Genomic DNA, 27,857 nt, shown 5'->3' on the forward strand with positions numbered 1-27,857 from the left:
GAGCTAGCCGGGCTGTTTCTGAGGCATCTTCTGAGATTTTTTGTAGCAGTTTAGAATGGAAAAAAAAACAGATTAAATTTCACTGGTATACATTTTACCCAAAAGCTGCTTTGAAATAGGACTTCAAAGGTCTGACTGTTGTTTTGGCATTTCAAGGAGCTCTATGGACAACTGCTGCTAAGAATGCTTGCTTGCCTGACTGATTGACACCACAAACAAGGTGGGATGCTGCTTTATTTCCCAACATTTGTGATTTGTAATGGTTGGATGTTCTCAGTAGCTCCTCTTTCAAAACGAATCGCCCAACGTGGGGCTTGAACCCACGACCCTGAGATTAAGAGTCTCATGCTCTACCGACTGAGCTAGCCGGGCATTTTTAACTGTTATCTTTTGAGATTTTTGTAGCAATTTAGAATAGTGAAAAAACAGATTATATTTCACTGGTATACATTTTACCCAAAAGCTGCTTTGAAATAGGACTTCAAAGGTCTGACTGTTGTTAGGCATTTCAAAGGACTCTGTTGACGACTGCTGCTAGAAATGCTTCCTTGCCTGACTGACACCGCAAACAAGTGGGATTCTACTTCAGTACTGTTAGAATTATAGTTTGACCCAATAGGGCGGAGGTCACATGAAGATAGGTGTCACAAGAATTAGACAACCGACAAACCCATAAATGGAGTTGTTATTCATAATAAACTCAAGAGATAAATACAAGGTCACAATGTGTTAGGTGGGGGGGCAACTGATGGGGAGCCCTGCATAATTAAACGGCAAAGGCTATAACGCTATTGGCTTATAAAAGTGTGAAACAAAGGAAACAATGAAATGTAACCCGTCTTTTTAAATACTGAAGCCAGAATAAAGACGGGGCTCTTCTTGGCGGACTCCTGAAGTCAGCGTGGTGAGACCTGAATATATTCAGAAAAAAGAAGTTGTTGGCTCCTTTTGTTCATTCCTTCCCCTCAGGTTGCTGAAGAAAACGAATGCAGAATTTCAGACGAGAGAAATTCAACAGTACCTCACATTTGGGTACTCAAATGGATGGCTATTCTTAATAGCGCCTCCTTTCTTTGACCCGTTGGCATATCAAGGAGCTCTATGGACAACTGCTGCTAAGAATGCTTGCTTGCCTGACTGACTGACACCACAAACAAGGTGGGATGCTGCTTTATTTCCCAACATTTGTGATTTGTAATGGTTGGATGTTCTCAGTAGCTCCTCTTTCAAGACCAATGGCCCAACGTGGGGCTCGAACCAAAGACCCTGAGATTAAGAGTCTCATGCTTTACCGACTGAGCTAGCCGGGCATGTTAACGAGGCATCTTCTGAGATTTTTTGAGCAATTTAGAATAGAAAAAAAACAGATTAAATTTCACTGGTATACATTTTACCCAAAAGCTGCTTTGAAATAGGACTTCAAAGGTCTGACTGTTGTTTTGGCATTTCAAAGGACTCTATTGAATACTGCTGCTAGAAATGCTTCCTTGCCTGACTGACACCGCAAAAAAGTGGGATTCTACTTCAGTACCTCATGCTCCACCGACTGAGCTAGCCGGGCATATTTAACTGTTATCTTTTGAGATCTTTCGGAGCAATTTAGAATAGTAAAAAAACGGATTATATTTCACTGGTATACATTTTACCCAAAAGCTGCTTTGAAATAGGACTTCAAAGGTCTGACTGTTGTTCTGGAATTTCAAAGAACTCTATTGAAGACTGCTGCTAGAAATGCTTCCTTGCATGATTGACACCGCAAAGAAGTGGGATTCTACTTCAGTACCTCACATTTGGGTACTCAAATGGATGGCTATTCTTAATTGCTCCTCCTTTCTTTGACCCTTTGGCATTTCAAGGAGCTCTATGGACATCTACTGCTAGAAATGTTGCTTGCCTGACTGACACCACAAAGGAGGTGGGATTCTGCCTTATTTCCCAACATTTTTGAATTGTAAATGGTTGGAAGTTCTCAGTAGCTCCTCTCTCAAAAACAACCGCCCAACGTGAGGCTCAACCCACGACCCTGAGATTAAGAGTCTCATGCTCTACTGACTGAGCTAGCCGGGCTGTTTAGCAAGCATCTTCTGAGATTTTTTGAAGCAATTTAGAATGGGAAAAAAAACAGATTATGTTTCACTGGTATACATTTTACCCAAAAGCTGCTTTGAAATAGGACTTCAAAGGTCTGACTGTTGTTTGGCATTTCAAAGGACTCTGTTGACGACTGCTGCTAGAAATGCTTCCTTGCCTGACTGACACCGCAAACAAGTGGGATTCTACTTCAGTACCTCACATTTGGGTACTCAAATGGATGGCTATTCTTAATAGCGCCTCCTTTTTTTGACCCGTTGGCATATCAAGGAGCTCTATGGACAACTGCTGCTAGAAATGCTTGCTTGCCTGACTGACTGACACCACAAACAAGGTGGGATGCTGCTTTATTTCCCAACATTTTTAATTTGTAAATGGTTGGATGTTCTCAGTAGCCCCCTTTTCTAAAACAATAGCCCAACTTGGGGCTCGAACCCACGACTCTGAGATTAAGAGTCTCATGCTCTACCGACTGAGCTAGCCGGGCATATTTAACCGTTATCTTTTGAGATTTTTTGTAGCAATTTAGAATAGTAAAAAAACTGATTATATTTCACTGGTATACATTTTACCCAAAAGCTGCTTTGAAATAGGACTTCAAAGGTCTGACTGTTGTTCTGGAATTTCAAAGGACTCTATTGAAGACTGCTGCTAGAAATGCTTCCTTGCATGACTGACACCGCAAAGAAGTGGGATTCTACTTCAGTACCTCACATTTGGGTACTCAAATGGATGGCTATTCTTAATTGCTCCTCCTTTCTTTGACCCTTTGGCATTTCAAGGAGCTCTATGGACATCTACTGCTAGAAATGCTTGCTTGCCTGACTGACACCACAAAGGAGGTTGGATTCTGCCTTATTTCTCAACATTTGTGATGTGTAAATGGTTGGATGTTCTCAGTAGCTCCTCTTTCAAAGACAACCCCCTGGGGGGCTCGAACCCACGACCCTGAGATTAAGAGTCTCATGCTCTACCGACTGAGCTAGCCGGGCTGTTTAGTAGGCATCTTCTGAAATTTTTTGTAGCAATTTAGAATGGGAAAAAAAAACATTATATTTCACTGGTATACATTTTACCCAAAAGCTGCTTTGAAATAGGACTTCAAAGGTCTGACTGTTGTTTTGGCATTTCAAAGGACTCTGTAGACAACTGCTGCTAAAAATGCTTGCTTGCCTGACTGACACCACAAACAAGTGGGGTTCTACGTCAGTACCTCAAATTTGAGTAATCAAATGGTTGGGTATTCTCAAGAGCTCCTCTTTTCTTTGGCCCTTTGGCATTTCAAGGAGCTCTATGGACAACTGCTGCTAGAAATGCTTACTTGCCTGACTGACGCCACAAACAAAGTGGGATTCTGCCTTATTTCCCAACATTTTTGATTTGTAAATGGTTGGAAGTTCTCAGTAGCCCCCTTTTCTAAGACAATCGCCGAACGCTGGGCTCAAACCCACGACCCTGAGATTAAGAGTCTCATGCTCTACCAACTGAGCTAGCCAGGCATATTTAATTGCTATCTTTTGAGATTTTTCAGAGCAATTTAGAATAGTAAAAAAACTGATTATATTTCACTGGTATACATTTTACCTAAAAGCTGCTTTGAAATAGGACTTCAAAGGTCTGACTGTTGTTCTGGAATTTCAAAGGACTCTATTGAAGACTGCTGCTAGAAATGCTTCCTTGCCTGACTGACACCACAAACAAGTGGGATTTTACGTCAGTACCTCACATTTGGGTACTCAAATGGTTGGCTATTCTTTATAGCTCCTCGTTTCTTTGACCAGTTGGCATATCAAGGAGCTCTATGGACAACTGCTGCTAGAAATGCTTGCTTGCCTGACTGACACCACAAACAAGTGGGGTTCTACGTCAGTACCTCAAATTTGAGTACTCAAATGTTTGGGTATTCTCAAGATTTCCTCCTTTCTTTGGCCCTTTGTCATTTCAAAGAGCTCTATGGACAACTGCTGCTAGAAATGCTTGCTTGCCTGACTGACACCACAAACAAGGTGGGATTCTGGCTTATATCCCAGCATTTTTGATTTGTAAATGGTTGGATGTTCTCAGTAGCCCCCTTTTCTAAAACAATCGCCTAACGTGGGGCTTGAACCCAGGACCCTGAGATTAAGAGTCTCATGCTCTACCGACTGAGCTAGACAGGCATATTTAACTGCTATCTTTTGAGATTTGTTGGAGGAATTTAGAATAGTAAAAAAAACGATTATATTTCACTGGTATACATTTGACCTAAAAGCTGCTTTGAAATAGGACTTCAAAGGTCTGACTGTTGTTTTGGCATTTCAAAGGACTCTATTGACGACTGCTGCTAGAAATGCTTCCTTGTCTGACTGACACCACAAACAAGTGGGATTCTACGTCAGTACCTCACATTTGTGTACTCAAATGTTTGGCTATTCTTAATAGCTCCTCCTTTCTTTGGCCCTTTGGCATTTCATGGTGCTCTATGGACAACTGCTGCTAGAAATGCTTGCTTGCCAGACTGACACCACAAACAAGGTGGGATTCTACCTGGTACCCAACATTTGTTTCCTCAAATGGTTGGATGTTCTCAGTAGCTCCTCTTTCAAAAACAATCACCCAACGTGGGGCTCGAACCCAAGTCCCTGAGTCTCATGCTCTACCGACGGAGCTAGCCAGGCATGTTTAGCAGGCATCTTTTGAGATTTTTTGGAGCAATTCAGAATAGTGGGATTAGAGTTAGGGTTAGAACAGGTGCAGGAACATTATTGGAACACTATTGTACAGCTCTAGCCACAAATGCTTCTCCAAAATGCTTTTTTACTCTGTAGTTTTCTGTTCTTCTCCATGATTCCCTCCTCTGACTGTTGTCTTTTAATCAAGAAGGTTTGCTGCACTGTGCCAACGTAAACTGAAGTCTAAGCTGAAGCAGACGTTCCAGAGTGTGTGTGAGGGGGTCGCTAAAGCAGGAAAGCAAACCCCTCTGAATGAGACCTACACAGAGCTCTACATCACAGAGGGAGGGGCTGGAAGGGTCTACCATGAACATGAGGTCACACACATTGAAGCGGCATCCAGGAAACCACAGAGAGCAGAAACAACAATCAGATGTGAAGACATCTTTAAAGCCTCACCTCACTTTGTCATCAGAACACTGATGACAAAGTGCATTGCTGGCATCGGGATAACCCTCTTAACAGAGAAGTTCTCTCTGGACTGGGCTGAAGGCAAAGCCAACTGGCACATCCAGCTCACATTTCCATTCACCTTCAGAGAACTGAATGTGCTGAGAGGGAGAAAGTACAGCTTGGTGGAGCTTCTTCATCACTTCTTTACTGAAACCAAAGAAGCAGGAATCTGCAGCTTTGAAGACTTCCAGGTCGTCTTCATCCTGGATGGTCTGGATGAGTGTCGACTTCTTTTGGACTTCCACAAAGGTGAGATCCTGACCCAAGTTAGAGAGTCCACCTCAGTGGATCTTCTGCTGACAAACTTCAGGAAGAGACTCAGCGATGATGAGCAGGCCAACAGCATCATCTCCCACATCAAGACCTCACAAAGCCTCCACATCATGTGCCACATTCCAGTCTTCTGCTGGATCACTGCCACAGTTCTGGAGGACATAATGAAGACCATAGAGAGAGGAGAGCTGCCCAAGACCCTGACTGAGATGTACATCCACTTCCTGGTGGTTCAGACCAAACTGAAGAACATCAAGTATGATGGAGGAGCAGAGACAGATCCACTCTGGAATACAGAGAGCAGGAAGATGATGGAGTCTCTGGGAAAACTGGCCTTTGATCAGCAGCAGAAAGGAAACCTGATCTTCCATGAATCAGACCTGAGTGTGGCATCGACATCACAGCAGCTTCAGTGTACTCAGGAGTGTTCGCACAGGTCTGAGCTCAGGGCGGCTCTCCATGAACACACTGTCTCCTGCTCAGTGGTCTGCTCTGGCCTTCTTCTTACTGTCATCAGAGGAAGATCTGGATGTGTTTGACCTGAAGACATACTCTGCTTCAGAGGAGGCTCTTCTCAGGCCGCTGCCAGTGATCTGAACTGAGTGTCTGTGAAGCTCTGTCCTCAGTCCTCTGCTCCCGGTCCTCCAGTCTCAGAGACCTGGACCTGAGTAACAATGACCTGCAGGATTTAAGAGTGAAGCTGCTGTCTGCTGGACTGGAGAGTCCACACTGTCAGCTGGAGACTCTCAGGTCAGGACTCTGCTCTTTGTATCAGGGACCATATAAATGTTCCTACTGAAGAAGTCATGACGCGAACATCACTTAGACGTTTCTGTTTCCTGGAGGATATTTGAGCTCCTTCCTCCTCCATGTTTGACCAAACTCCCATTCACACACACACTCTCACTCTCTCTCTCTCTCTCTCTCTCTCTCTCTCTCTCTCTCTCTCAACCAACCACGAGACGCAGGAGAGAAGGTGCTGTCTGCTGGAGTGGAGAGTCCTCGCTGGAGACTGCACACTCTCAGGTAAGGACACAACTACAGAGTGGACACTCAGGTGTGGACAGTCTCCCTGTGGGTGAAGGTAAAAACCCTGTCTCCAAATCAATAATCACTAACGTGCTGTGTGTGTGTGTGTGTGTGTGTGTGTGTGTGTGTGTGTGTGTGTGTGTGTGTGTGTGTGTGTGTGTGTGTGTGTGTGTGTGTGTGTGTGTGTGTGTGTGTGTGTGTGTGTGTGTGTGTGTGTGTGTGTGTGTGTGTGTGTGTGTGTGTGTGTGTCTTCCTGCAGGATGGATCATGGTGGACAGCAGTGGATCAAAGCTGGTCTGAGGAAATGTAAGTTTGATGTGACTTTGATCCATTTTCTTTGCACTAATGACAGCTTAATCCCCACATCTTCTCAGTGACTGCTGTGGGCTTGCTTTGTGCTGCAGATTGTTTCAAATCGAGGTTGTAGCTTGAGAGAGAAGCAGTGAGAGAGGAGCAGCCACATCCTGAACTAAGACTGACACTCTTAGTTCAGTTTCAATGTCCAGCTTCCACCTGTATTTGTTTTTTATCGAGGCTCACATAGGTTGGATGTGGCAAAAGGTGGCCACGGCTCTCCTACCTAGCAGCGGGTAATCACTCATTCTCCTGCTGCCATACCAAGAAGTATCGCCTCCTTCATCTGCCTTGCCTTACAAAGGACCCCCACTTTGGGAACCACTGCTTTAGCGATTGAACAACGTGCCACTCTGCCTCACAATGCCCATTAAATCCTGAGTGTAGCATGTCACAGCCGGAGCTCCATCTGTTGCGGTTCACGATGAGTTTGTTGGTCAAAGTAGCTGCTAGCAGCGTTCTACCAGCAGCTGAAATTTGCTGCTCCTACATTCGGAACAACTTAGACAAAGACTTGAAAAAGTCTTAGCTGATTTCTTCTGGAGTTAGTTTCCCTTCTAAAGGACTTGTGACTGCGTCTGTCTCCTCTGTTGCTCATCCAGATGCTCTCCATCCAAATGGAGGTTTGACTGCGATAGAATGGTCGATAGTTTCACCCTGTTTGTTCTCATGTCTGCCTGTGTGATGCTGCTTTCTTGGCCAAGACATTTGCATCTGAATTAGACTTGACCTGCTTACATAAAGGTTCTATTAGAGAGATTAGGAGAGGAAACAAGCTGGAAATTCCTAAGAGAAGTGGTTGATTCATTGATAATGAAAAAGATCATTAGTTGATTGCTGGATTTGTTTTCTAAATCCAAACATTGATGTTGATGTTGATGTTGATGGAAACTTTCAGATTATTGATTTGTGATAAAATAGGGGGGGGGAATTCAGTTGTGGTTTCCTGTTTAGATCTGATGATCTGTGAGGATCAAAACAAAGAAAGGCTTGTTATTGATTGAGTATTTAGATATTAATCGTGTGTCAGTAGAAAGTGACAGTGAGTCAGAGTTCAAAGTGCAGTAGTGAATAAATGAGTGAATAATAAAGGCAGCAGCTGTGTTTGATGATAAACTGCTGCTGTTTCTGTCTTTTTCTGTCCATTAGATGTTTGTGAACTGGAACTGGACCCAAACACAGCGAACAGAAGACTCAAACTGTCTGACAACAACAGGAAGGTGACACGTGAGAGAGGAGCAGCCACATCCTGATCATCCAGAGAGGTTTGATCTCAGTCCTCAGCTGCTGTGTAGAAATGGTCTGACTGGTCGCTGTTACTGGGAGGTGGAGAGGAGACATTGATATAACAGTGAGTTACAGAGGAATCAAGAGGAAAGGAGACAGAGGAGACATCTACTTTGGAGGAAAAAATCAGTCCTGGAGTCTAAGATGCTGTGATCCTCACGATTGCTCTGTCAGGCACAATAACTATCGATCTAAGATGGCGCTGCGTATGGCAGTCTCGGTGTTTCGGTGCGACTTGTTTTTTGTTATTTGTTTGTTTGCTTGTTTGTCAAACTCCGCTCTTGGGGCCTCTCTCAGCAGAGAGGAGCTCCTAAACATCAGGGGATCTACTCCAGTGGATCTGCTTCCCACTTTTCTAATTTCATCTGTAGAAATACTGGACATTATAGTCAAGGGCTCACTAGCCCTTGCTAACGCAGTGAAACGCCGCAGGAGAGGAAAGCGAGCCGGCGTACTTGTGCGTCCCCGAAGGCGCGGATTACGTACTCCGCTTCCGGGGATTTTTCTCTCTAATGTGCGCTCACTGTGCAACACACTTGATGAACTCCATTCACTGGTGGGGAGAAACAGAGACTTCTCTGCAGCTTCAGTTCTGTGCTTCACAGAGACCTGGCTCAGCGGTTTAACGCCAGACACCGCGCTTCAGCTGACGGGCTTCGAGCTGCTCAGAGCGGACCGTGTAACCGAACTTTCTGGCAAATCGAAAAGTGGAGGTATCTGTTTTTACACCAACAGTGGCTGGTGCAAAGATGTGACAGTTATCCCACAGCACTGCTCTCCTACTCTGAAAATATTCATTATCAATTGCAAACCCTTTTATTCCCCCCGTGAGTTCGCTTCATTCATTCTGGTCGGTGTTTACATTCCACCGAGCGCCAATGCGCAAGAGGCTCAACACGCACCTGACGATCAGATTCTGTGTGTGGAACGAACCAATCCGGCTAGTAATTGTCCTCGGCGACTTAAACAAAGGAAATCTAACCCATGAACTCCCCAAATAAAGACAATTCATTAAATGTCCGACCAGAGAGGAGAACACCTTGGATCATTGTTACACCACAGTCAGTGGGGCTTATCACGCCGTCCCCCGTGCACCACTGGGACACTCGGACCACGCCATGGTCCATCTGATTCCCATATACAGGCAGAAACTCAAACTGTGTAAACCTGTTGTGAGGACCTGTGAGGCTCTAGAGAATCTTCAGGCATGCTTTGACTGTACTGACTGGGACGTTTTCATGTCTGACACCGTCAGCCTGGACGAGTACACAGAGGCTGTGACGTCATACATCAGCTTCTGTGAGGACAGCTGTGTACCGACACGTACCAGGGTGAGTTTCAACAACGACAAACCCTGGTACACAGAAAAACTCATGCAGCTCCGCCCGCAGAAGGTGCAGGCATTTAGGAGTGGGGAGAGAGACGGGTTCAAAGAGGCTAAATACAGATTAAGCAAGGCCGTGACAGATGCTAAGAAACTGTACTCGGTGAAACTGAAGCAGCAGTTTGCAGCTAATGACACTGCATCTGTGTGGAAGGGTCTCCGTAAAATCACAAACTATAAGCCTAAACCCGCTCAGTCCTTAAATGATCTGTGCCTCGCCAACAGGTTGAATGAGTTTTACTGTCGCTTTGATGGTCAAGCTGTCAGTTCTGACACCGTCCCACATGACACCTACGGCAATCACCTTCCCCTCCACCTCCTCACATTTGGCCATCACAGAGGCCCCCTCCTCCCCCACCTCATCAACGACCCTCTCACTTCTAGAGAGGGACGTTAAGAGGCTGTTCAAGAGAAAGAACCCCCGCAAAGCTGCCGGCCCGGACTCTGTCTCCCCCTCCACGCTGAAGCACTGAACCGATCAGCTGTCTCCGGTGTTCACCGACATCTTTAACACCGCATTGGAGACATGCCATGTACCAGCCTGCTTCAAAGCGTCCACCATCATCTCTATCCCCAAGAAGCCAAGGACCACAGGACTTAACGACTGCAGACTCGTCGCTCTTACCTCTGTAGTCATGAAGTATTTTGAGCGCCTGGTGCTGCACCACCTGAAATCCCTCACCGACTCCCTCCTGGACCCCCTGCAGTTCGCCTACAGAGCCAACAGGTCTGTAGACGACGCTGTCAACATGGCCCTTCACTTCACCCTCCAGCACCTGGACGCCGCATGAACCCATGCCAGGATCCTGTTTGTTGACTTCAGCTCTGCCTTTAACACCATCATCCCCTCACTGCTGCAGGACAAGCTCTCCCAGCTCCACGTGGCCGACTCCACCTGCAGGTGGATCACAGACTTCCTGACTGACAGGATGCAGCATGTGAAGCTGGTGAAACACGTCTCTGCCTCACGCTCCATCAGCATCGGTTCCCCTCAAGGCTGCGTTCTTTCCCCTCTGCTCTTCTCCTTATACACAAACGACTGCACCTCCAGTCATCAGTCAGTCCAACTCCTGAAGTTCACGGACGACACCACCCTCATTGGACTCATCTCTGATGGGGACGAGTCTGCCTACAGGCAGGAGACTGACGGTCTGGTGAATTGGTGCAGGTGTAACAATCTGGAGCTTAATGCTCTGAAAACAAAAGAGATGGTCGTGGATTTCCGACTGAACGCAGCCCCGACCGCCCCCATCACTCTGTGTGACTCCCCAGTTGACACTGTGGAGTCCTTTCATTTCCTGGGAGCCATCATCTCCTAGGACCTCAAGTGGGAGCTCAACATCAGCTCCCTCACCAAAAAAGCCCAGCAAAGGATGTGCAGCAGCTGAAGAAGTTCAGCCTGCCAAAGACATTGATGGTACACTTCTACTCTGCCATCATTGAGTCCATCCTCACCTCCTCCATCACCGCCTGGTTCGCTGCAGCCACTGCCAAGGACAAGGGCAGGCTGCCTCGTATCATCCGCTGTGCAGAGAAGGTGACCTGTACGCCTCCCGGACCCTGAAGCGGGAAGGCAAGATTCTGGCCGACCCCTCCCACCCTGGACACAAACTGTTTTCAACCCTCCCCTCGGGCAGGAGGCTGAGGTCCGTCAGGACCAAAACCTCACGCCACAAATCGAGTTTCTTTCCCTCTGCAGTGGGCCTTATCAACAAGGCCCAGGTCTTCCACTGACTCATAATAAACCTCTGCACATTCACTTTATTTAACAGTATTCTTAAGTTAATTTATTACAATAAACCCCTGCACATTTTTTACCACTTTATTCATCAGTATTCATTTAGTTAACTTATTTAATTTAGTGTGTTTTTAATTTAAGTATTCGCCGAGCTGCTGTTCCTATATGTTGTTTTATATGTTGTTTCTTGTTGTCTTTTCTATATGTTATACGTTCGCACCTAGAACCAGAGCAAATTCCTCTTAAGTGTAAACTTAATTGGCAAATAAAGCAATTCTGATTCTGATTCTGATTCCGATAACAAAGAGACGTCCCTCAGTGTCCCTGTGTCCTGTCTGTCCCTCAAAGTGTAGAAGTGTATGTGGACTGTCCTGCTGGCACTCTGTCCTTCTACAGCGTCTCTGACACACTGATCCACCTCTACACCTTCACAACCACACTCTCTATGCTGGATTTGGGTTCTGGAGGACCATTGGCTCATCTGGTTCATCAGTGACTCTGTATTATCTGTAGGTCTCTCTCTCTCTCTCTCTTTCTCTCTCTCTCTCTATCTTTCCTGAAACCTGTGAAAAGGAAAGAATGAAAGACTGAAAGTGTGGAGCAAGAAAGAAAGAATAAAGACAATTTATGAGTCACTTTGAATTCTTTGGAGTCTAAAGTCATTTGGACACTTTGGGCTTTGATTGACGACTTGAAGCTGTTTTGACCTGTCATGTACAGCAAAGTGTTTAGCAGTAAAAATCGCTTCTTTGATCAGATTTGTTCTTGATGCTTTTTCTGTCCATAAACCACAAAATCACCAAAAAGTCTGAGAATAGATTTGTTGCTTTTCAGACATATTTAGAGATGGATTTCAGATATTTGACATGTTCTGCTGGATCCTGTCACAAAAGCATCATCCTCATTTACTGACAGAAGCCTGAGAACGAGGAGGAGGATGACGAAGATGAGGATGAGGATGATTATGGTTTAGACCACAGTGGAGAATCATTACTGCAGAATATATTCAGCTAAAGAGATCAAATACAGAAATCAGCAACAATCAAACAGCTGTGCAGGACTAAATGTTGAATGAAGCATTTTGTAGTTTTCATTTGGTGTGTGAAAATAGATTCTGTAGCACATTGAGAAGCTCAGATTCCACTTAAGAACTTCTGCTTTCAGACCTCCTGGACCTCAGCAGACTTTAATACAACTATTACACAAGAGTAACTGTCAGATTAATGTTGAGACATCACGGGTAACTTAGCAAACTACCGTAACTATGATTACCTGAGCCGATCATTTCACCACTACTTACTTTAATTGCAGTGAATACTAAGAAGAAGAGGATGGCAAAACCAAACATATTTCATGGTTATTTACTCTGTAGCATTCTGTCGTAGTTCCGAAACTCCTTTGTACCTATATACCTTTGAGGAGCCTCTGTGTGACTGTACTACTCATTTACGGCCATACCACTCTGAACACGCCCGATCTCGGAAGTTAAGCAGGGTCAGGCCGGTGTAGTACTTGGATGGTAGACCGCCTGGGAATACCCGGTGCTGTAATTATTTTGACCCTCTGAGCAGCAGGGGGCACTGTTTCTCCTTTTCCAATTTCAGGAATATTATTGCCACTGTGACTCAGTGCCTTTTTACTTTTTACACTTCACTCAATGCTGCACAGCTTTACAAAGGTACCAAGACATTTAAGGAGATGTAAAATGAAACATAATTACTGAAAACTTCTACAATTAGCAAATTAATAAACATTACGGTTACATTACCAAGGAAAGAAGAAAACATTTATTCAGAAAAATAGTATTGCACATGGCCATAGGTCAGCTGTTATTAGTACTTGCACTCTTTCCATTATTAATATTACTACTACACAAGAAGAGTGTAAGTGTGTGGCACATTTCAAACACAAGGTGCCTGAGGAATGGACTCACATTTATTTAAAAGAATCCAGCCGTGCAGTGAAAAGAAAAAGAAATCACAAAAGATGTGGCTACAATGTAAAAATTGATTTGACAATATTTAAAATGAAGCTGGGATACATTTAGGTTCATAAGGAATCTGGGTCTGTCTCACCTATAAAGAGCCTCAGTGTGGCTGCTCTCCTCGTTTACGGCCATACCACTCTGAACACGCCCCATCTCGCCTGATCTCGTCTGATCTCGGAAGCTAAGCAGGGTTGGGTGGGGTTAGTACTTCAATGGGAGATACCCCGTGCCGTAAGTGTTTTGGCCCTCTGAGCAGCAGGGGGCGCTGTTTCTCCTTCAGTCCAATTTCTGGAATTATTATTTCCGCTGTAACTCAGTGCCACTTTTTACACTTCACTCAATGCTGCACAGCTTTACAAAGGTACAATAACATTTAAGAAGCTTGAAAATGGAACATAATAACTGTGAATATTCTACAATTGGCAAATGAGCCAACATTACAGATAGATAAAGAAAGATATATTTTATTGGAATGTATGTACTTTGTACCGCTTATTGCTCACACACACTCGCTTATCTTGCTCTAGAGGTGATTCTTTTGTTTCATACTCGACTGTGCTGTAACTGCACAGCAATTTCCCTCTGGAGAATAAAGTTGTATCTTTTCTTATCTTATATGAAAGCATACATTAAGAAAATTAGTATTGCACATGGTCATGATATAAGAAGAATGAATGCACATGAGAAGTGAAGTACACAAGCCACTGTGTGACGATGATGATGAGGATGATGATGAAAGTGAGCATCAGAGATGTTAGTGGTCCCTCTTTATGTTCTATGTGATGATTATCAGTTTCATTAGGTAAGACTTTGTTATCCGGAAATGTGTGTTTCTGATGAAGGCATCATGTAAATTGTGATATACATGAACTTGAGTGTAGTCATGTGTACACAGTGACTTGAACCTGGTCTGTCTCACCTATAAAGAGCCTCTGTGTGGCTGCTCTCCTCGTTTACTGGTGCATGGACAACAACCTCACACTGAACATTAAAAAGACAAAAGAACTCATCATTGACTTCAGGAGACACCATGAGGACCACAGTCCTCTTGTCATCAGGGGAGAGGAGGTGGAGAGGGTTCGCTGCTTCAAGCTCCTGGGGACTTACGTTAGTGAAGACCTTAATTGGACTGTGAACACCTCGGCCCTCGTCAAAAAGGCGCAGCAGCGACTCTATTTCCTCCGCACACTGAAGAAGAACCACCTGTCTGCAGAGCTGCTCAGGGCCTTCTACCAATGCTTTATAGAAAGCGTCCTAACATACTGTCTGACAGCTTGGTATGCAAACTGCACTGAGGCAGATCGCCAAAAACTCACTCAGGACTGTTGAAAGGACTTCCCCTGCCCTCTCTGGATGACATTTTTAAGACTCGTTGTCTCCGCAGTGCCAACACCATCCTGAAAGATGCATCCCACCCTTGTAACTCCCTGTTCTGTCTGTTACCCTCTGGAAGGTGATACAGATCACTGAAGCAGCACCACCAGACTGAAGAACAGCTTCTTTGTAAGGGCCATAAGTGAGCTTAACAAAATCAAACATTAGACAAGTTAGTACCCCAAAAGTCAATTGCAATATTGGGACATATTAGGACATATTGGGCATATTAGGACATATTGGGCATCTTGAGCTATGGGCATCTTCAGCTATGATATCATGTGATGTCATATGGGGTGTCGTGTGATGTCATGTGATGTTGTGATGTCATGGTGTCATACGGAGTGTCATGATGTCAAGTGGGATGTGGTGTGTGATGTGATGTGATGTCATATGATGTCATATGATGTCATGATGTCATATGGTGATGTCGAGACATGTCATATGAGACATCTTGAGCTATTGGACCACTTATGTTTTAATGTATGAATGGAACTGTGTGGTGTTTATTTATTGTTATTTATTATTTATTTGAAGTTGTTTATTAATAGTTAAACAACTTTAATTAAATGTAAGTTTAATTTACAGTCATTCAGCAGACGCTTTTAAGATTCTTTATCACTCATCATTTTGCATGCAATTCAAGGCAAATCGCATGCAATTGAAATTTATCTTGCACCCCCTCATATCACACACACACAAACACATGCATTACAGGCGGGGTGCAAGGCAGCCGTTATACGGCGCCCATGGAGCAGTTGGGGGTTCGGTGCCTTGCTCACGTGCACCTTGGCAGTGCTCTGGAGGCAAACTGGCAACTCACCAGCTACCAGTCTGCTTACTTGGTCCATACGGGACTCGAACCAGCGACCCTCCGGTTCCCAAGCTGAATCCCTATGGACTGAGCTGGACTGAGCTACTGCCAAATAAAGTTGTATCTTATCTTATCTTATATGAACACATACATTCAGAAAATGATTTTTGCACAAGGTCATAATATGTGAAGAATGAACACACATGAGAAGTGAAGTACAAGAGCCACTGTGTGACGATGATGATGATGATGATGTCAGAGATGTTAGTGGTCCCTCTTTATGTTCTGTTGTAGCCAATTTGATGTGTGCTATATGATGTGTGCGTGCGTGTGTGTGTGTGCGTGGGTTAGGCTGTGTGAGTATAATTGTTGTTGCTGCTCCATTTGCACACCTGAGGACACTGGAGGTAATTATTCATGAAGTCTATAAGGGAGAGTCACAGGTGAACGGTGATTGGGGAATTAGGAACTGGGAAGCAACACAGTTTTTCAACCGTAAACGTAACGTAAACCTGTTGTTTGGTAGTGTTTTTGTTTGTTTTATATCACTGGCTAGATTCTATATTCAGTGTGCCCAGTGTTTTTGGGTAAAGCTTTCTTCAATCTAAATCAAATTAAAATGTGAAACGCATATCAAATGGAGGACCTCATTCTTGCATCGTGACGCGTTGGAATTTACTTCAAATTCCCTCAAGTGGCTTTTTTTGTTGTTCGATTGCCACTACATTTTGTTAAAAAAACTGGCTACAAGGTTTGTTGAAAAACTGGCTACAAACTTGGTTGAAAAACGTCACTCAAGGAAGGACAGCGCTGCGCTCCGCTGAGTCTATGCCAGCTGAAGCCACCAGGAGATTTTGTAGAAAACCGCCGCTCAATGAATGGATCAGGCAGATTTGCGACGCTGAAGGACAGCGCTGCGCTCCGAGGACTCAATGCCAGCTGAAGCCACTCGATTGAATGCCAATAACTGAAAACAGTCGCGAAAGAAAACTGTCAAAAACCACGGTAGGACCATTTCAGAATTGTTACAAGCTGTGTGGAAGAGATTGGCTTTCTGACAAACGGGATACAGGTAAATCCTACTATAATTCTAAATAAAGCCTTCGGCACCTCAATCAATCAATCAATATACAGTAACGTGGAAATGAATGCACCTATCAATCAAGATGAAATGGAGGAGGAGCTTGGTAAAAGAACGGTCAAACTCACGGTTAAAGTATTGGAAACAAAAATATTATCACATCAAAAGGAAAGGAATTCCAGGATAAAGAAACTACACAAACTAACAAAGGAGGTTCAGCAACTGATGCTTTCAAACAAAAATCTGTCTGAGGTGCAGAACAAATGTGAAACGTGTGGAAACAAAAGAGTTCCATGAATCATTGCAATCATTATTACCTGAGAATGAAATGTCAAGATAGAATGAATTGCACAGCAATAAAGAAATAATACAAGAACTGCGTCTTGCCAATTGTGCCTGTACAGATAAAGGATAAGCAAGGCAGCAAAATACTGAAGATCTATGCATTCTTAGATCCCGGCAGCACCGCCACTTTCTGTTCTGAGCGACTCATGAAGGATCTAAAGGTGAAAGGAAGACGCGCCAATATCCTATTGAGAACAATGAACCAAGAAAGGTTTGCCAATAGTCATTGTCATGTCTTTGGTAAAGATATTGTTAATTGTGTAAAAAAGGTTTGAGTAAAATTGTTAGAGAGAGACCTCGTTTCGGTAGAGCATAGTTTGTTTTCCGTTCAGAGTGAGAGCTCCTCTCCGCATAGACAATCTTTGAAGTTTCTTCGCTGCAAAGTCAGTTTGAATAGCAGAAAGAGGTCCAAACTCGACTCATACACGGCAAATGTGTTTTCCTTCGGTTGAACTTCGGCAACTATTCGTCTTTGTAAGTATAAATGTGTTCAGGAGCACCTAGGTTGAGGTCACATGTATTTATTTGAACGTTTGAGAATTAGAATTATTGGTTGTTACACCAAGCTAGCTACATGCCTCACGTACGATGCTAATTACAAGTGTATGCTAGCAACTTGTACGCATGTATGTTCCATGTACTGTGTAGTTTGTAATACACACTCCTTTTCGTTTGTTTCAGTTACAATATAATGTAGATATGTTTAATAAACATACAAGAGACCTCCAAACAAGAAAAGCAAGCCTTGTGTACGGAGTCTTCTTCATTAGTTCGCTAGCTGTCTAGCTTCACGTGTCGTGAGGACAGCATAGTAAAAAGACGACCACTCGGCGGGTTCAAGCATCACAAAGCTACATTAAGCCAACATGAGTCTACGTTCCGGCAAATACAACCTGAGAGAATACGAGCAACAGAAGGAAACAGATCCAGAGCTGTTGTGCAATGCAGAGCAGCAAGGTGCTGGTGCAGCCACAGACCAGCCGGGCCCTACAGACCAACCGTCACCGGAGAAACAGCAACAATCACCTCCACGCAGCAACAAGTCCAAGGCTCCCAGCAGGTATTCACACTCAACATCTACAACCGGTTCATCTGCCATAAAGGCCTACGCCAAAGCACAAGCGGCCAAAGCTCAACTCGCTTTTGCAGAAAGAGAAGCAGAAATGATGAGACAGAAAGCGGAGTTAGAAGCAAACATGCTGAAACAAAAGGCTGATTTAGATGCCAGTCTCCACATACTACAATGTGAAAAAGGAGTAGCTGCAGCTGAAGCAGAGGCTGCAGCCTTCAAAGAATCAGACAGTCAAAGCGGGGAGTCAGGTATGGAACCTCTTACTGAAGCTGAGCCATTTAGTGCAGTACAGCGCACCAGTGAATACGTGGAGCAACACCGCAACCTACTAGTGCAAACACAGCCACCAGTTGACCAAGTTATAGTTGCAGCTCAGCACGTTCTCCCACCACCAAAGAGCGACATTAAACATGAATCAAAAGTAAAAGTAGGTCCAACTCACACCTACCCATTTGACCCTCTAGCTAGCACTTTCCAACCCACAAACAACACCCAAGCTGAATCAAATAGTGCACAAGAATTCGCAAAGTATCTCATCCATAAAGAACTAGTCAGCACTGGTTTATTACAATTCGATGACAGACCAGAGAACTATTGGGCTTGGAAAGCTTCATTTGTTAGTGCAACTAAAGACTTGAATCTGTCGGCTAGAGAGGAACTAGACCTCCTGACAAAGTGGTTAGGGCCAAAGTCTTTCGAGTAGGCCAAACGGATGCGTGCCATACACATCCTCAATCCTGCTGCAGGAATAAAAATGATCTGGGAACGCCTTGAGGAGTGTTATGGCTCCTCAGAGGCTATTGAGGATGCTCTCTTAAAAAAGATTGAAGAGTTCCCCAGATTAACAAACAAAGATAGCAGCAAACTAAGAGAACTTGGTGACATGCTGTTGGAGTTACAGTGCGCCAAACTCAATGGTACACTCCCAGGGCTCGCGTACCTGGACACAGCACGAGGGGTGAGACAAATAATGGAGAAACTCCCTTTCAATCTGCAGGAAAGGTGGACCTCTGTTGGAACACAAGACCAATAGAGTGTCATTTCCCCCTTTCTCAGTTTTTGTGCAGTTTGTTCAGCAACAAGCAAAAATGAAAAATGACCCAAGCTTTGCCTTATCCAGCTGCAACAATCAAGTGTCCACTCGCACAGAAAGGTCCACACCATACAACCGAAAGGCCACTGTGTCAGTTAACAAAACAGACATAGATTACAACCAAAGTGGTGCAGAACAAAAGAAAATAGAAGAACCAGATCGTCTCTGCCCGATTCACAAAAAACCACACCCCCTCAAAAAATGTAAGTCATTTCGAGATAAACCAATTGAGGACCGCCAAGCCTTTCTCAGAGAGCATCGCATTTGTTTCAGGTGTTGTGGTTCAGTGCAGCATATCGCAAAAAACTGCAAGGCAGCAGTTAAGTGTGTGGAGTGTGACAGTCCCAAGCACATTTCAGCACTTCATCCAGGTCCCACTCCTGTCCCCAGAAAAGACACCGAGGAGAGTGCAGACACCGAGGAGAAACCAGAGAGCCCTCCTGCGGTCGTCTCCAAGTGCACAGAGGTATGTGGTCAGAGTGAAAGCCCACGCTCCTGTTCTAAAATCTGTTTAGTGAAAGTCTATCCAGAAGGGCAACAGGATAAAGCACGTAAAATGTATGCTGTGATTGACGAGCAGAGCAACAGGTCCCTGGCGAGGACAGAGTTCTTCAACCTGTTTGAAATCAAAACTACTCCTGCTCCTTACACGTTTAAGACCTGCTCAGGCAAAGAAGAGACTGCAGGCAGGAGGGCTGCAAACTTTTCCATACAATCCATGGATGGAAAATCAAATATCAAGCTGCCTCCTTTGATCGAATGTGACGCAGTGCCAGACGACAGATCTGAAATAGCTTCACCTGAGATCGCGCAGCATCATCCTCATCTCCGTCCAATTGCAAACAAAATCCCACCTTTCGATCACCACGCTCCTATCCTTCTCCTCCTGGGAAGAGATATCCTCAGGGTGCACAAGGTACGTGAGCAGATTAACGGGCCCAATAACACTCCTTATGCCCAAAGGCTGGACTTGGGTTGGGTTGTAGTGGGGGAGGTATGCTTAGGTAAAGCTCACAGCACAACAGCAGTCAATGTTTATAAGACACACATGCTAGACAATGGACGCACAACTTACTTTGAGCCATGTCCAAACGTCATAAAAGTAAAAGAGGACTACAGTGTCAGATCCCCGCAAAACGCACTGACAGTAACAAACAGTGTGGACACAACAGACAACACACACAAACTAGGTCAGTTTGTATTTGAGAGAACTGAGTCAGATGACAAAGTAGCACTGTCTATAGATGACAAAACTTTCCTAACTCTGATGGACAATGCAGTTAGTCAAAACAAAGAGAACACTTGGGTCGCTCCTTTGCCCTTCTGCTCTCCAAGAAGGAGGCTCCCCAGTAACAGAGACCTAGCACTAAAACGTCTCTACTCACTCAAAAAGACTCTAGAAAAGAAACCAGACATAAAAGATCACTACATTCAGTTCATGCAGAAAATGCTAGATAACAACCAAGCTGAACTTGCTCCACCTCTGCCTGAAGGTAGAGAACACTGGTATTTGCCAACGTTCGGCGTATACCACCCGCAAAAACCAGATCAAATACGAGTCGTATTTGATTCTAGTGCAGAGTGTAAAGGCACGGCCCTAAACCAAGTACTGCTTAGTGGACCAGATCTAAACAACTCGCTGTTAGGAGTTCTGCTGTGGTTTAGAAAAGAGCCAATAGCCCTGACAGTTGACGTGCAGCAAATGTTTTATTGCTTTGAGGTGTGTGAGGAACACAGAGACTATCTTCGCTATCTCTGGTTTGAGGACAATGACATCACAAAAAATGTTATTGAGTATAGAATGAAAGTACATGTTTTCGGGAACAGCCCGTCACCCGCTGTTGCCATTTACTGCATGCGACGGGCAGCAAAAGAGGGTGAACGAGAACATGGCATAGATGCCAGACAGTTTGTTGAAAGACAATTTTATGTTGATGACGGGCTCACATCTGTTGCCACTCCTGAACAAGCAGTTGACCTGTTAACAAGAACAAAAAACATGTTAGCAGAATCCAATCTACGGCTCCATAAAGTAGCATCAAACTGCAGCCTAGTCATGGAAGCGTTCCCTGTGGAGGACCGCGCAAAAGACTTGAAAGATTTGGACCTAGGAGTAGATCCTCTCCCAGTTCAGAGAAGCTTAGGACTCTGTTGAGACTTACAAACTGACAGTTTCACTTACCTTGTACCCAATGAGACAAAACCATTCACACGCAGGGGAGTACTGTCAACAGTCAATAGTTTATATGATCCTTTGGGCTTTGCTGCTCCCATAATCATGCAGGGCAAAGCACTACTCAGAGAATTGTCATCTGAAGAGAGAGACTGGGACGCACCCCTTCCCCCAGAAAAGGAGGAAGTGTGGGTCTCATGGAAAGACTCATTAAAAGCCCTTGAAGATTTGCGAATCAAAAGGTGTTACAGCACAGGCTCATTGAGCAACATGAAAAGTAATGATCTGTGCATTTTCTCTGATGCATCTACTGTAGCTATTGGTGCGGTAGCTATCTTGCGCTCCTTAGACAGTCAGGGTCAGTACCACCTAGGGTTTGTGATGGGGAAGTCCAAACTCGCTCCTCGGCCTGCACACACTGTCCCACGGCTAGAACTTTGCGCAGCGGTACTTGCAGTAGAAATGTACGAGTTGATTAGAGACGAGCTAGACATTGGAATCGATGTGTTCGAAAGTTTTTCACTAATAGTCGCATTGTTTTGGGATACATACACAACTCCTCCAAAAGATTCTACATGTATGTAGCCAACCGTGTCACACGCATTAGGTTATCCACACAACCTGACCAATGACACTATGTACCAACTGAGGTAAATCCGGCTGACCAGGCAACCAGGTTCATCCCAGCCGCTGAGCTCGAAAACAGTATCTGGTTCAGTGGCCCAAGCTTTATTTGTTCAGATAAACTCTGTGAATCAAATAAAGACAATGCATTCTCACTTGTGGAACCTCAAAACGACAAAGAAATTCGCCCTGAAGTGAAAACACTCACAACAGCAGTATTAGAATCACAGCTAAGTTCAGAATGTTTCCAAAGATACTCAAGCTGGACATCAGCATGCAAGGCAACAGCAAAACTCATTCACGTTGCTGCTTCTTCAACAAACAAGTGGAGAAAAGGGATGGAAAAGTCTTAAAGAAAGTACAAACGTGAAAGAACTCACTCAAGCCAAAAATGTCATCATCTATCAGTTGAACATGACTCATACAAAGAGACATTGAAAAAGTTAAAAGAAGGAAAGAAGATCAACTCAAAAAATGACACACTAAAAAAGCTCAGTCCAGTAGTGGATAAAAATGGACTGTTACGCGTCGGTGGTCGTCTCTCCTTCGCCGACCTCACAGAGGATGAAAAGCACCCTTTGATTATCCCTTCCTCCAGCCACATTGCCACGCTCCTCGTCAGACACTTCCACGAACAGTCAGTCCATCAGGGACGACACATCACGGAAGGCGCTGTCCGTGGTTTCTGGATAGTTGGAGGTAAGCGCCTTGTGTCCTCTGTAATACATAACTGTGTCACATGCCGCAAGTTGAGAGGTAAAGTGCAGACCCAGAAAATGGCAGACTTGCACCTGAACACCTGAACCTCCTTTCACAACGGTAGGACTGGATGTGTTTGGGCCATGGACAATAGTAACACGCCGCACAAGAGGTGGCTGTGCCCTTAGCAAACGGTGGGCTGTCATTTTCTCATGCATGACTACCAGAGCACCGGCACCCGCACCTGTCGCCGGTGCTAACGACATAGCTAACGCTAACAACGTTCATTCCATCTACGCCGCTACAGTCAAGTTGCCGGACTTTTGGCAGAATAACCCTCGTCCATGGTTTCAACACATCGAAGCCCAATTCCAGCTGAGAGGAATAACGCAGGATGTGACAAAATACTTTCACGTAGTAGCGGCATTAGATGCTTCCACAACGGCGCGAGCGATGATGCTGTTGGAGGCTCCGCCGGCTACCGGTAAATACGAAGCCATTAAGTCATTCCTTCTGAAATTATTCGAACTGTCAGAACTGGAGAAAGCGGACCGTTTACTGTCCCTGAACGGCCTCGGCGACGGCAAACCGTCGGAGTTAATGGAAATGATGCTGGCTGTGCTGGGATCAGCTGACCCATCATTCCTTTTCGCACACATTTTCCTGAGGCAGCTTCCGGTGCCTGTACGCACAGCACTGGCCAGTTACCCCCTCGCCCCCGCCAAAGATTATCGTGCTCTGGCTGCTGAAGCAGACAGGGTTTTTCTGGCCAACCGACAGCAGTTTGTCCATGCCCTGCTACCCCACCAGAGTACCCCAAGCCCACCCCTGGACGACTATATGGACACCGCAGCTGCAGTGACAGCCCGACGCCAAGCGGAAGACGGACTCTGTTACTACCACGCCAGGTTTGGGGCCAAGGCCAAACAGTGTCGCAAACCCTGCAGTTATAAGGTACGGGGAAACGCCAGGGCCGGCGCTCATTAGCAGCTATGGGCACCGGCCGGGTCTCCAAGCTGTTGTTCATCACAGACTCCTTGTCTGGCCGGCGGCTGCTAGTTGACTCTGGTGCTCAACGCAGCATCTTGTCAGCGCAGGCTGTGAACACTATGGCTGGCGAACACGGCCCCCGGATGGACGCCGCCAACGGCACGCCCATACGTACGTATGGCACCAGGCGTGTGGACGTGTGTTTCGGCGGGCGGCGTTTTAGCTGGGACTTTGTTATGGCTGCTGTGTCCACGCCACTCCTAGGTGCGGATTTCCTCTGCGCTTTCAACCTGCTGGTGGATGTTAAAAACTGTCGCCTGATCGATGCCCTCTCCTTCGCTTCATACCCCTGTACACTCGGGGGGGCTGGGGCGCTATGCCTTTCAAACACACTCACCACAGGGGATCCGTATCAACGCCTTCTCGCTGGTTTTCCTGACCTAACCACACCCACGTTCTCCTCTGCAGTGGCCAAGCACGGCGTTGAACATCATATAACCACCGTGGGCCCCCCGGTCTACGCCCGGGCCCGGCGCCTCGACTCGAACAAGCTAGCCATTGCCAAGGAGGAGTTTTTGACCATGGAACGACTCGGCATTGTCCGTCGCTCTAACAGCCCGTGGGCTTCCCCCTCTACACATGGTCACTAAGGCTGACGGGGGTTGGCGCCCGTGAATAACGCCACGACCCCGGACCGATACCCCGTCCCGCACATACAGGATTTCTCTGCCCACCTAGCGGGGGCTGTCATTTTTTCTAAGGTGGACCTTGTACGTGGGTACCACCAGGTGCCGGTCCACCCACAGGATGTGCCAAAGACAGCGGTCATCACGCCCTTTGGAATTTTTGAGTTCTTGCGTATGCCGTTCGGCCTCAAGGGAGCAGCACAGACATTTCAACGCCTTATGGACTCTGTGCTGCATGACATGCCATTTTTGTTTGTTTACTTAGACGACATTCTCGTGGCCAGCGCATCCATTGAGGAGCACATGATACACCTCCGACAGCTGTTCGAGAGGCTCAGTGAACATGGCCTCATCATCAACCCGACTAAGTGCCTGTTCGGTCGGTCGTCCATCACCTTCCTCGGACATCATGTCATTCCACAAGGGGCCGTCCCTCTTCCCGCCAGGGTGGACGCCATCACCAGTTTCCCCCGCCCCCGTACTGTACAGTCTCTGCAGGAGTTCCTGGGCATGGTAAATTTTTACAACCGCTTCCTTCCCCGTGCGGCCCACATCATGCGTCCCCTGTACAGGGCCCTGCGGGGTAAAGCACCTAAGGACGAGTTGGACTGGTCCTCAGAGATGGACCAGGCTTTTGTGGCTGCCAAGACCGCGCTAGCCAACGCTGCCCTCCTGGCTCACCCGTCCCCCACTTCCCCCATCGCCATCACATCGGATGCCTCTGACTATGCGGTGGGGGCAGTGTGTGAGCAATGGGTGGGTGGTGCCTGGCAGCCGCTGGCCTTCTTCAGCAAACAGCTCCGTGACAATGAACACAAGTACAGCACCTTCGACAGAGAACTACTGGGCCTTTTCCTCGCCACCAGGCACTTTAGATTCTTGTTGGAAGTTCAGCGGTTCACTGCTTTCGTGGACCACAAGCCGCTGATGTTCTCCATGGCAAAGACCTCAGAGCCGTGGTCTGGGCGTCAGCAGCGGCAACTCTCGGCGATCTCCGAGTTCACCACAGACATCCAGCACGTGTCAGGCAAGGACAACTTCGTTGCCGACTGCCTTTCTCGAGCGGTCGTTGGGTCCGTCCACTTGGGGCTCGACTACGCCGTTGTGGCAGCGGACCAAGCCACGGACACGGACATTCAGGCCTACCGGTCGTCCCCCACGGCGCTGCAGCTGGAGGACGTAACGTTCGACAGAACTAACACCACCCTCCTCTGTGACGTTTCCACAGGTCGGCCACGCCCCCTGGTGCCTGCTGCCTGGCGGCGCCGGGTTTTCGACACTATCCACGGCCTTTCCCACCCTGGTGTGATGGTCTTTGTGAGCGGTTCCATCGAGACATGAAGGCCGCACTTCGAGCCAGCCTCACGGACTGCAACTGGGTTGACCGACTTCCGTGGGTCATGCTCGGCCTTCGCTCTGCCCCCAAGGAAGACCTGCAGGCCTCCTCTGCCGAGCTAGTGTACGGCCAGCCTCTGCGGGTCCCTGGAGAATTCCTTCCGAATGTCACGGTTCCCTGGTCAGCCGCCTCTCATCGGAGTGCGTCCCGGGACGTCGCCGATGCCTTTGTTCCTGTTCCGACATCTCGCCACGGCCTTCCCTGATCCTACGTCCCCAAGGACCTGCCATTAGCGAGTTATGTTTTCATCAGGCACGACAGACATCGGTCCCCGCTGCGACCCCCCTACGATGGGCCCTTTCGTGTCCTGGAAGCGGGTGATAAGAACTTTATTGTGGACATGGGGGGCAGGCCGGAGCGGGTTGCTATAGACCGGCTCAAACCTGCTCACTTAGATATTGATGTACCGGTTCAGTTGGCTCAGCCCCCGCAGCGGGGGCGCCCTCCTATTTCGGCCCCGGCTCCAACCAGTATCCCTGTCCCGGCCCCGCTTGTGGACAGCTCTCCAGCCATGCTTAAGTCCCCTCCTACGAAGCGCAGCCGTTACGGCCGCGTAGTGCGCCCCCCGCCACGTTGACGGTTTTCCTTGTGCCTGTTCATGGACTGTTCGCTTGTGCGGGTGATGGTGCGGTTTTTGTGGACTATCTATTTGACAATTCACTAGTTCTGTGGTATTGTTGCACTTTTGGGATTGGTGAATTCTGGGGGGGGCCTGTGTGGTGACCCACATAGAGAGACATTCACTTAAGATGATCTGTGCCTTTAAGAGCTGTGCCTTTAAGAGCGGCAGAGGGGGTGGGTTCCGGTTCAAAACGATTTATGTTAGTGTGAAATAAACAACCAAGACAACGTCTATCTCCGTCTCCAGTCTCGTTGTTTCTTTCCCTACACTCAAGACTTTTTGTCAAATTCAGTAAAATTTCATTGCCTTTAGGGCTGTCACTTTGTATTCGAAATACGAATATGCATTCGAACATGCGTGAAATATCGTAGATATTCAAACGCATTGCTTGATATTTGATATCCGTTCGAATTAAAATGTTCTCAAAAGTGACAGCCCTAATGCCTGCCAGCAGTCTGATACGTGTGTGTGCTGAAAGAGTTCTGTGTTCATCCACAACCATGGTTCTGTAAATGTGCAACAAAGTGGCTCAGATTGAGCCTTGCAACATTATTTCAGTCAATCCGCAAGGGCATTCAAAGTGTTTTCTCATAGCTAATGCCACCATTTTATTAAATGTTTATATAATGTTCTGTACTTGTTGTTTGGATTAATGTATGCACTGAACCTCAGCTATCCTGCTGACCTCCGCTACACTTTTGAAGTTATCCAAAAGATTTGGATGGAACTGGATGGAGGGAAACTTTCCAACAGAGCACTTGCTCTAAAAAACAGACTCTCTCAGTGAACGGGTCACACTGTTTTTACTGCACTTTTTTGTTTTTATTTTCAGTGACAAGTTTATGCAGGGTTTATTACTTTCTGTTTGCAAATCTACTTTTGATATATCAAAGTTGTCAGCTGTGAAAGGGTGTTTACAGGGTTAACCCTCACGGTTACATTTTTTTTGAAGCCCTTGCTCTTTTTTTGCCTCAGTGTGTGGCATGTTTGGTTTACTGTTGTACAGTAAGATTACTTATTACTGTTATTTTCTATTTGCTCTTAATGGTTCACAGTATGTTTTTGTATTACTGTGATAAGTTCTTAGTACACTAAAAATGCACAAGTTGGATGATGTGTATCATTAATCCATTGCACTTTATGCAGAATTTACTTTATTTTGTTGTACATTTACCGTGAAAACAGTTTTGGTGGTTTGTATTTTGTGTTTTCAATTTTCTGCTGCTAATTCAATGGTTAGTGTTTGTATTTTATGCTGAAGTTACTGTATGGCAACTGCACTTTGTACTTTGTACATGTAAAGTTTGTGATCTGCAAAGTTTTAAGGATCAATACAGTAATTTTCTAAGTGCAGTTTTGACTTCTGTATTTGCACACACAATTGTCTACAATGCGTTAGCTGTTAAATTCAGTGACCTAACTTGGGTTGTAACAACATGATACAATTGCTTTGAAGTTACATAATACATTTATATGATATTAGCATTAACAAATCAAGTTAGTTACATTTCAAATCAGGTTATCTGAACATGGTAAAATCAACTTTATTTTTTTAAATACTCAAACATGATTTACATATTT

At 45.8% G+C, this 27,857-nt stretch overlaps 1 long non-coding RNA gene, 1 other non-coding gene and 1 pseudogene across 2 annotated transcripts; 2 read left to right on the forward strand and 1 right to left on the reverse strand.

Annotated features, from left to right (window-relative positions):
- Positions 1–299: 299 nt before the first annotated feature.
- Positions 300–372, reverse strand: trnak-cuu (transfer RNA lysine (anticodon CUU)). The gene has a single exon. It is a non-coding gene; the product is annotated as a tRNA-Lys (tRNA).
- Positions 373–6,556: 6,184 nt separating this feature from the next.
- LOC142997008 (uncharacterized) lies at positions 6,557–8,241 on the forward strand. Its single transcript, XR_012961798.1, has 3 exons — positions 6,557–6,585; positions 6,817–6,863; positions 8,061–8,241. It is a non-coding gene; the product is annotated as an uncharacterized LOC142997008 (long non-coding RNA).
- A 4,523-nt stretch (positions 8,242–12,764) lies between these two features.
- Positions 12,765–12,873, forward strand: LOC142998336 (5S ribosomal RNA; annotated as a pseudogene).
- The last annotated feature ends 14,984 nt before the right edge of the window (positions 12,874–27,857 follow it).

The sequence above is a fragment of the Genypterus blacodes genome, unplaced genomic scaffold, assembly GCF_046128005.1.
Source record: "Genypterus blacodes isolate CSIRO-AG114 ecotype Tasmania unplaced genomic scaffold, CSIRO-AGI_Gbla_v1 ptg000039l_1, whole genome shotgun sequence".
Classification (NCBI taxonomy): domain Eukaryota; kingdom Metazoa; phylum Chordata; class Actinopteri; order Ophidiiformes; family Ophidiidae; genus Genypterus; species Genypterus blacodes.